The sequence below is a fragment of the Nannospalax galili genome, unplaced genomic scaffold, assembly GCF_000622305.1.
Source record: "Nannospalax galili isolate Female #2095 unplaced genomic scaffold, S.galili_v1.0 scaffold520, whole genome shotgun sequence".
Classification (NCBI taxonomy): Eukaryota; Metazoa; Chordata; class Mammalia; order Rodentia; family Spalacidae; genus Nannospalax; species Nannospalax galili.
The window spans coordinates 53,990-65,590 of NW_008346555.1; the positions used below are offsets into that span (position 1 = coordinate 53,990).

Here is an 11,601-nt window from a genome sequence, read left to right on the forward strand (position 1 = left end):
GAGACTAGATTCTTGAAAATCTGTTTTGGAAGGAAATCCTAATGAAAATTGATATATAAAACACTAAATTTAATAGCTTCAAAAGTGTAAGAAACAGCATATTTTAAAAGGAAATGGAGGTCTTCTTTAAAAGTTAAAAACTCATTCAATTTTATGCCTTACAGGGCTTATACTGAGTTCAATAATATATAACTATATTAATTCAACTGTGAACCTAGAAACTTGCACCCACTTGTGAAAGAGATGTGCTGTTGCTCTGGAAATTGTTACTGAATATGTTAAAGCTGTAATGAAATGCTTCTTCTAATCATGTGATTATTAAATAAAAATAAATAAAAAAAGAAAAAAAACATTTATGACTATATTTAGCTGCTGTATGGAAATCAATGTCAAGGTTACTCAAAAAGATAAAGATTTTCTATATTTGATAGCTGTACTGCTCCTGGTTGTATTCTCACAGGACTTTATATGTTTCTACATGGATATTTGCTCATCCAGGTTCATTGCTCCTCTACTCATTGTAGTGAGAAAATGGAAATAACCTGGATGTTCATCAGCTGATGAGTAGATAGTGAGAATGTGGTTCATTAACACAACTGAATATTATTCAAGGTGTTAAGAAAAATGATATTATGTAATTTGCCCAAAAAAGGATGGAGCTGGAAATATTCTGAGTGATAAATCCAGACAAAGAAAGCAAATACTATATGTTCTTTTCCATATATGGATGCTAGCTTTGAATTTTATGTATGCATGATTAAATTAGAGTACCCATAGAAATCAGGAAACTAGTAAGGAGCTTGTCCCAGAGGACACAGCTAATTCCTCCAAGGGGTGGGGCCTGCCACGAAGAATTGACTGAAGAGGGCTTTCTGGGACCTATCTTGTGATGGAAGCTGTGAGCCACCAGGAACCCTTGGTGAAGCTTGATGAATTGACTCTGGAAAGCATCAGTATTTTGTAATGGTGGAAAGAGAGGAGTGGAAGTTTGATACCGTGTGATCGCTACAACATGCTGACCATCACCCAGGTAATCATCTTCTGCAACACCAAGAGGAAGATTGGCTGACATAGAAAATGAGAGAAGTCAATTTCACTGTGTCCTCTATACACCAAGACATGCCCCAGAAAGAGCGGGAGTCCATCATGAAAGAGTTCTGGTCCTGAGCCAGCTGAGTGCTCATTTCTACAGATGTCTGGGCCTGGGGGCTGGATGTCCCTCAGGTGTCCCTCATCATCAACTAAGATCTACCCAACAACGGAGAGCTGTACATCCACAGAATCGGGAGATCAGGTCGCTATGGCCAGAAGGGGGTAGCCATCATTTTTGTAAAGAATGAGGACATACAAATCCTCAGAGACATCGAGCAGTACTACTCCACCCAGATTAATGAGATGCCCATGAACATGGCCGACTTGGTCTGAAGATGGTGCTGGCACACACCGCATTGAACAAGAGCATCTGTTTTGTGTTCCGTTTTTAAAATAGTAGGGGCAGCTTCCTTAGTTAATGGGGTTTATATGAACTCTCTTCTCATAACCCACCAGGAAGGCCCCTGGGGGCTTTGCCACCTTTTCATCCCCACATGTAAAAAATGCATTGCTTGAAGTCTTTTTCATTAAACATTGAAATTTTCCCATGCCCTCCACTACAAATGCTAGGGTGGTGTCAAGAGATGACCCCAGGGTCTCACCTGTGGATGTGAGAGGGGGCATTTACTGACTTAAGGCATGACTATGGGGTTGAAAATGCTTGGAGAAAGTTAATGGAGACTGTGGGTGGGCACAGAAGCTGCCTGGACTAGGCAGGCCGAGCCCACAGAGCTGGGTGCAGGGTGTGAGTTTTTTTGTAGGTTCCCCCATTTACCACCTCCCTACCCAAGAACATAAACCATAATAAATTCACATAAAACTTTGTTATGTGGGTTTGTCTGATCATGTAAGAGACAAACTCGAGGGACAGGAGCCATAGTGGATTTAAAGGGAAGGATAGAAGACAGATGGTATGAAAGCGGAAGGGGAACTAATGAAACAGGAAGATTTAAATGTAGCGGGAGATAGGAGGGCAGGATAGCCAAGGGATAACTAATACTAAAGGCTGTCAAAAAAATGTCATATAGTGTTGCGGTTCGGTCCTGTCGCCTCTCCCACCAAGGGGGCAGGGGATGAGTAGGCTCAGAGTCAATGACACAGGCACCAGGAGACCTTGGTAGGGTGTGAATCTGGGTCTGAGTCATCTGGTTCTTCCAGGACTGTCGGGAGGGACTGGATGGAAAGACTAATCATCTTTTGGTCTTGGCAGTGTTCATTAAAGGATGTAAGAATGTCCTTGGTAGATCTGGCTTTGATGCTGCTAAGGATACCCAGCAATACAGGTATGAAGGGGCTCGGGGAACCCTGCCCTCTTGCACCTCCCATTTCCTTGAAAGGAAAAGAACTCTCATCCACATATCAGGATCCCACATGTTTTGCAGGGAGAGCCATGAGGTGAGGACCGAAGCCTTGGACCAAAAGTCCTCCAGGTCATTATGTTTAACTCTAATCCCATGGGATGTAAGTAGGGATTTTAGGGCAGAAATCTGGGGCTCCTTGCAGTGGGATGGGAAGTTTCCCATGATGGGGGGGATGTAGACGGACTAGACAAAAGAAGCTAAAGAAGGGAAACCGTGCTGAGAAAGGAAACTTTCCAACCTGCTGATAGGTGGGAGGGGATTTTTAGTCCCAAGCCATGGAAAACCTGCCAGCAATTTTAAGAGACTGGCCACCGCCCTAAGGGCTCTTAACTGGTGGTTGCATAACCAGATTGACAAGCAAAATGAAAGTGAAAGTAAAAAAGACAGGGAGGAAAGAGCTGTGTTTTGGAACCAGATGAGAGTGCTTTGTGGGGGACTTCCATGGTTCGTTAGGCCACTGCTGTATGCCCACATGGTATCTCCGGTCGTGGGACACCCTGTTGGGAGGGTGTCCATGGTTCTGTCTCCTGGATGGTCAATCCTTATGTGGAGATGCGGGGTGAACTAAGTCATTAGAATATGTGCAATATGGACAGACAAACATGGGAAAAAGAGAAGAGGAGACGGGCCTTGGTCACTCACCAGACCGACGGCAAAGAACAGGTAACAGAAAGGGGCCTATTCACTGAAGAACACCGGTGGAAGGGACTGACAGACAGTTGAACAGTGAGGACCGTGGGATCAGTTGGCGAGGCAATCCGGGCAGAAACAAGGGAAAACAAAGAGAAAGAAAAACACTGCAACAAAAAAGGAAATTAGAATAAAAAGGCCCTGGACTAGGTTAGGGTCCATGTAGCCATGTTGGGCACCAGTTGTTGCTGTTAGGCCAGTCCTGTCTCCCACCGCAGGGGCAGGGGATGAGTAGGCACAGAGTCAACACACAGACACAGGGAGGCTCACTGTCTTGCAAGCAGAGCTCTCGTTTATTGCATACAAGGGAGGCTCCTTTATACTCCTCTTCACCTCCCCATTGGCCCCTGAGTCTAAGGTGTTCTTTTCCATCACATGTCAGCAGTGTCCAGGGCTCTCGGTTGGGCCGTAAGCCCCCAAACTGCACCTTCCTGCTCATCAACAGGAAGCAGGGCATGCCTGCACTGTTGGTCCCGGGCCTAGCCTCCTACAATATAGAAACTTACATCTGTAGAAACTTCTAAAATATATACATACCTATAAATTAAAAGGTTTTAAATGAAGTTGCCCCCAAAAGACTATGCTTCTCTCAGACACCATAGGCTATCAAACAAAAAAGGCCCAGTGGCAAGTATGAGTTATTTCCTTTTGGGTTATAGGTCCATGACATCCCATAGGCAGCCCCCTCAAACACAAAAATAGTACAGACTGTTGTCATTGCTTTTACTTACCCTCCAGAACTTGATGGGAAACCCTATGGGTGAAGATGCTACACAATTGAGTCATAGAATATGTAGAATATGGAGAAACAAAGCTGGCACTGATCTGAAAACTTCATCCCTACTGGCTAACTTTCATGTTGCTGGAACATTCTATGCATGCTACAGGGTGGGGTGGAGGGTAAATCAACAGACTTACCAAACTGTGAACCCTGTGAGCGATAATAGGTTTAGCCCTGCCTGGTAAGATATGCCCACTGGTGTAGTTGTGCTATGAATGTTATTAGAGTAACCAATGAGTGGATTTTGAGCCTCCTCCATAAGATGGAACTCATGTCTATTAAATTGGCCAGAAACAAATGGCTGACTAGATCATAGGTCCTAGGAGAGAAGCTAGTGCTATTATCCTGCTAAATGGAAATGTAATAAACAAACTGTCTTTCTAAGTTCTTACAGCCATACCCATAGATTGGTGCATCTCTAAACCCTGATCAGAGAAACTTCTTTTTGTAGAATATGGTAATTAATAAAATCCACAACTGGTCAACATTCAGAAAATTCAGATTCTGTGTAGTGTTCAGCTTTAAACAGGTCATCTATATTTCACTTCCTCCCCACCTACCGCAACTTGGTGATCATTGCAGAAGAGGGAGCAGAATGATTTTAAGAGCCACAGATAGTGAACAAATAGTATTTTCCGGGCATGACAGTATCATTGACCACATGTACTCACACTGTCTATGACTTCATGCACATGATCTGCACAATATCAAGCCAGCCAAAATTCCAGGATGGGTGGGGGAGGGCCTCACACAGCCCCATCTCTAGATGAGGGAATATTTTCAATCAATGGCTGTTACTGGAAGGAGAGTTAGTTTTCTTTAGGGAGGCAGCCACTCAAAGGCTATCCATGCTTCAGATGAGCCTATAACCATACAGTTAAAGCAGCACTAAGTGATCTCATTTGGTTTAAAAACCACATATGAATGTGGGAGGAAAGTGGTGGTGTGGATAGTGGAGAAATTAGAGAGATGCAATAGGGGATGTGTGAATTTGACCAAAACAAGTTCTATATATGTGAAATTGAAATTTTCAAACAATAGAAAGGAAGAAATATTAAAAAATAAAAATGAATAAAATGAAATTGAAGTAAGCATCCATAATACTTAGACTTGGCCTCTAAACATCATTTGTTGCTTAAAAGAACTTTGTCTTTTTGCAAAAATTGCTTACTTGTGGGCTGCATATATGACACACAAGACTAGTTAGAATGTTTTGTGTCACAGTAGTAAAGAAGCTACCAAAAGTTAATGAAATAAAGAAGACCCAGGGCAACCTTGAAGAGACTCTGACTGATCAAAGATGCTCTATTTACATTAAAAGGATATTGAGTCGATACTGTGCAAACATTATAATTACTTGACAAAATAGTCTAACTCAAATATAGTTTGTAAGAGTGGGCCAAAAATGAAAGGACACCCATTCCTCAAGATGCCTCTTGAAACTGTGTGTTTCCTGGAACTGCCTTGCTAAAATTACATTCCTAGAAGTATGTCTGGAATCAGTCCCCACCCATAATTTTATTCAAATAGTTTATCCAGCTTCAATTGAAGAAGTATAAGCTAGGCTCCACCTGAATCTTAACACATTGTTATGAATTATAGAATATCTCATTCACCCAAGGTCTCTTGGAAGTAGAATGCACTAATATATTTTTTAAATTTTATTGAAGTTTTAATAATTTCATACAATGTATTTTGATAATATTCAGACTCCCTCCCCTATCTACACCACCACTTACTACCCCTCTGCCTTATTATTATCTTCTGTTATTATTATTATTTATTATTATTAAAGCTTATAGAGTTGAATTTACATCAGAAAACATGAGAGTTCATCTGTTGGAGCCTGGTAAACCTAATTAGCATTACACCATTAAAGAAAACTGACTTGACATTACCTTGACTCTACTGCAGCTGAGCAGCTCCACCCTCTCCTATGTGCCCAGTCTCCCTTTTAGCACTGGACCATGGTCCACTTTTGGTCCTTCTGTCCAGATTTTTGGACTATACTTTTAGCCCAGACCCACCCACAGCATCCTGATCCCAGGAACTCAGATCAGCTCAATTTTCCAATCAAGTTTGCTAGAACCTTCACAGACTGTTCTCACAGCATGCCTTGCTCTTGGACTCCTGAGATCGGCATTCTACCCTGGTAAGTCAGTGAACTTGCCAACTGTGTCTTGATTCCCCTGCTGCCTGAAGAGTTTAACTCTCTCCCTGCACTTGGCACCCAGGTCAAATTTTGCTCTTTCTGCCCAGATCTCTGGACTACCTTCAGTCCAGACCTACCCATTGCTCCCTGATTCCTTGCACTCAGAGCTTCTTAAGTCTTCCATAATAGTTTTTAAGTGCTCCACAGGCTGTTCCCATCCTTCACCTTGCACTTGGACTCCTGAGATCAGCATTCTACCCTGGTAAGACAGATCCTGCACACTGCACATTGATTCCCCTGCAGCCTGAGGAGCTCCACTCTCTCCTCTTCACACAGTCACTGCCCCAATTTGCCCTAGGTCCCCCTCCTGATATGCCTGCCATAGACTTGCCTATGACCAGTCTGCTACCCATGAGAGAACCTGAAACACAGACCAATTAACTTTTCATACCTGAGCAAAATTCAGCCAAGCTACATCAACAATATGAACAGAACCAAACTTCAACTAAACAGAATACAATTTCTTATCAGACACACAATCAACAAAAGACATCCAAATGCCAGTTCATAAACACAAATAAGATGAAAAACCAAGAGAATATGTCCCAAACAACCTACTGTGAGTCCTATAGAAGTTTACTACAATGAGAATCACTTGAGGAAGTCATAGACTCAGAATTTAAAATAATAATCATAAACAAGATCAAAGAACTTAAAGAACACACAAACAACTCAAAGCAAAAAGAGGATAGGCATAAACTTGTGACAGAAGTTCAAGAAATTACAAAGATGCATCTAAATGAAATAACAAAAACAATTCAGGACATGAAAAGTGAATTAATGAAAGAGATACCAGTGTTGAAGAAAATATGAGCCAGAATTGAAAAATTCAATGTCAAATTGAAATGCCAGGAGAAAACCTCATAAGCAGAATGAATAAAATTGAATAAATATCAAGATTGAACCACAAGTTTGAAGAACTAGAGTCTTCAAAGACTATATATATATATATATATTACTAAAACACAGAAATGGCATACTCAGGAAATATGGGATACACATGAAAAGCCAAAATCTATTTATCATAGGTATACAAGAAGGAGAGGAATCTCAAGTAGTTGCATTGACCAGATCTTCAACAGGATTATTGAAGAAAACTCCCACAAGTACAAGAAGCTCACAGAAGACCAATTAGACAGGACCAGAACAGAAACTTCTCATGACACAACATAGTAAAATCACTAAATTTACAAAACAGAGTATACTGAAAGCTGCTAGAAAAAAAAGTTACATATAAAAGAAAACCCATCAGAATTACAGCTGACTTTTCAGTGCAAACTATGAAAGCCAGAAGTTCCTGGACTAAAGTATTTCAAGTTTAAAATGACCACAGATGTCAACCTAAAATACTTTACCCAGCTAAACTATTAATCATAGTTGAAAGGGAGCAAAAATTTTTCTATGACACAAATAGGCTGAAAGAATTCATTTCTACCAAACCAGCCCTACAGAGACTACTCAAAGCAAGACAAAGAAATGAAGATAGAAATGACTATACCCAAGAAGTTAGAGAAAGAAAACTAAAGAAGGTATAATTATAGAAACTCAAAATGGGACCAAGAATACAAATGAATTAAAATAACAGTAAACACTATACATCTTGCAATAACAACACTAAATAACCAAGGCCTCAACTCCCCAGTCAAAAGCCACAGGCTAGTGGATTGGATTAAGAAGCAAACTCTATCTTTTTGCTGTCTTCAAGAAATGATAGGCACTACCCTAGGGTGAAAGGATAGAAAGAATTATTCCAAGAAAATGGCAGAAAGAAGCAAGTAGGTATTGAAATTCTAATATATGACAAAATGCTCTAAAAATTAAAACTAATCAGAAGAGGCTCCACTCCCCTCCAGCCTGAACACTTTCAATATACCTAACCCCCACCCTGTCCACTACTAGCCTTGGACCCAGGACGACTCCAATTCTTCTGACTCAGATCTTGGAACTAGCTTCCTAATCCAGACTACCTAAACACCTTGCATAGTTTGCTAAATCAGTATTCAGGTGGTCCCCATCTTCCCCTGGATCCTGATCTGCCTGACACAGACTGGCTCACCTACATCCCTGATAAGTTAGATCCAACCCACAGCATCTCTACTCCATTCGCCTTCAGTCTGAGCACTCCCAATCTACCAAACCCCACCCTTTCTCCCTGCTAGCCTTGAACACAGACCTGCTCCAATTTCTTTGTCTCAGATCTCTGGACTAGCTTCCTAACCCAGATTACCTAAATTCTCTAGACTATTTTGTTAAGACCCTCCTCACTCCCTTTGACTCTGATTTGTCTGACACAGACCAGTTCTCCTACTACCCTGACTGGCCTGCCTATTACCCTGTCCCACCACCTACCAAGGTAAGTCTACTACCCTTTAGGAACCTGAAACTCACACCAGTGAATTTTTCACATCTGAGCAAAAAGCAACAAAGCTACATAAACAATATAAACAGAACCAAAATTCAAATAAACAAAGGCAGCTTAGAAGATCCTACCAGAGACACAAACAACAAAAAATGTCCACATGACAAAACAACAGTGCAAAAAAAAACAAATAATATGGAAAATCAAGAGAGTATATTCCCAACAAAACCCACTAGTCTTAAGGAAGTGCACTACAATAAGAAGCACCCAGAGGAATCCCAGGATAAAGAATTTAAAATAATAATCATAAACACGATGTCCTAGTTACTTTTCTGTTTTGGTCAGTGATGAAACACTGACCAAAGCAACTTATAGAAGGAAGAATTTATTTAGATTACAGTTACAAAGGAGCAAGAGTCAGTCCATTATGGCAGGGAGGCATGGAGACAAATGTGGCTGGAGAAGGAGTGGATGTTAAGATCTCACATCTTCAACAGGCACAGGAAACAAGGGAGTGACTGGAATTTTGGCAAGGCTTAAGAACTCTCTGAGCCTGCCTCCAGTGATGTGTTTCCTCCAGCATGGCCACACATTCTAAGGCCTCCAAAAACAGTGCCACCATCTGGGGACAAAATGTCCAAGTGCTTGGAATCTATGGGGGACATTCTCACTCAATTTGAAGAAAACACAGATGAACAACTCAAAGTGGACAGGTGAAAAATTGTTATGGAAGCTCAATAAAATACAAATATGCAGTTGAATGAAATAACAAAACCAATTCAGGACTTGAAAAGTAAATTCACAAAAGAGATAGAACTATTGAATGAAACTCAAACCAAAATGAAAATGGAAATGGAGTAATCAACAAATAACAGGAGAAAGTCTCAAAAGTAGAATGAATGAAACAGAAAATAGAATATCAATACTTGATGACAAAGATGAAGATCTGAATTCCTTAAAGACTATGTAACATTAAAAAAAAACCCACAGGAATGTACTATGCAGAAAATGTGAGACAACATGAAAATGACAAATCCACACTTTATAGGCATACAGGAAGGAGAAGAATATCAGGCCAATGACATTGACTAGATCTTCAACAGGATTATAGAAGATAACTTCCTTAAATTAAGAAAACAGTTCACTACACAGATTCAAGAAGCATATAGAACACCAATTAGATAGGATCAGAACAGAAATTTCCCACAGCATATCATAGTGAAACATTAAATATTCAGAACAAATAGAGCGAATGGAAAGCTTTTAGAGAAAATCATTAAGCTACATATAAAAGAAAACTCATCAAAATTACAGCTGAAACATTACAACATACACCAAAATGCATAACATTGTAATGGATTACTTTAAAAACTTCTACTCCATTAAATATGAAAATCTAAAAGAAATAGATGACTTTCTAAAGTTATGGACACCACCACAGTTAAACCAAGAAGAGAGCAACAGCTTAAACAGACACATAACAAAAGAAGGAATTGAAGCAGAATTACAAAACCTCCTGAGTTAAAAAGCCTAGGCCCAGATGGATTCACTCATAATTCTACCAGACAGTCAAAGAAGATCTACAATCAATAGTGCTTAAATTATTCAAAAAGATAGAAACAGAGGGAGAGCTCACAAACTCCTTTTATGAAACCAATATCACTCTAATGCCCAAACCAGGCAAAAACATGACAAAAAAGGAAACTATAGGCCCATATCCTTAATGAAAATACATGTAAGATAGTCAACAAAATACAAACTGGTTATAGACACACATCTAAAAGATCATCCACCACGATCAAGTCAGCTTTATTCCAGAGATACAGGGGTGGTTCAATATACTCAAGTTAGTAAATGTAATAAGACTTATAAATGGACAAAAATCAGATGAAGAAAAAAAATCAGATGAAGAAAAAGTCTTTGACAAAATTCAATATACATTCATGTTAATAGTCCTAAAAGGAATTGGTCTGGAGGGAACATACCTCAACATAATTAAAGCTGTAAGCAACAAATCCATAGCCAACATCATTCTAAATGAAGAAAAACTGGAAGCATTTAAATTAAAATCAGGAACCAGACACGACTGCCCACTACCTCCACTCCTTTTTAATATAATACTTGAAAATCTTGCAAGAACAATAAAACAAGAAAAGGAAATTAAAGTACTAATAATTGGAAAAGAAGAGGGTAAATTATCACTATTTGCAGATGATATAATATTATATGTGAGATAAAAAATTCCATCAGAAAACCATTAGAAATGATGAACACTTTCAGTAAAGTGAAAGGTTACAAAACCAACTTTCAAAAATTAGCAGCCTTTCTATATGCTAATAACAAGCAATCAGAAAAAGTCTTCAAGGAAACGCTCCCATTAACAATAACCTCAAAAAAATATTTAGGAGTACACTTAACCACAGACATTAAATATCACTACAATGAAAAATTTAAATCTTCAAAGAAGGGATAGAGGAAGACACTAGGAGAAGGAAAGACCTGCCATGCCCATAGATTTGTAGAATTAATATTGCAAAAATGTCTATCTCACCAAAAGCAATCTATATAGTCAATGTAATGTCAATCAAAATACCCATGAAATTCTTCACAGAGCTTGAAAAATTCATCCTAAAATTCATATGAAATCACAAAAGACTGGTGACCACCAAAGCAATCTTGGGGAAAAAGAACAAGGCTGGGGGATCCCCATACCAGATCTCAAATTACATTAAGGAGATATAGGCATAAAATCAGCATGGTACTGGCATAAACAGACATGCATGTAGATAAATGAAATTCAATAGAAGACCCAAACATAAGTAAATGCAATTTCACCCACCTGATACTTGACAATGGTGCCAAGAACACACATTGGAAGAAAGAGCATCTTGAAAAAATGGTGCTGGCAAAACTGGATCTCCACTTGTAGAAGAATGAAATTGGAATGTTATCTTTCACCTTCCACAAAAGTCAACTCCAAATGTAACAAAGACCTCAGTATAAAACCTGAAAGTCCATAACTGCTGGAAGAAAACATAGGCATTACCCTACAAAATATAGGTGTAGGAAAGGACTGTCTAAATTGAACATCTAAATTCAAAAAGAA

The 11,601-nt window shown here is 39.4% G+C and overlaps 1 pseudogene; it reads left to right on the plus strand.

Moving 5' to 3' along the window:
- The first annotated feature begins 889 nt into the window (after positions 1 to 889).
- Positions 890 to 1,425, plus strand: LOC103742092 (annotated as a pseudogene).
- The last annotated feature ends 10,176 nt before the right edge of the window (positions 1,426 to 11,601 follow it).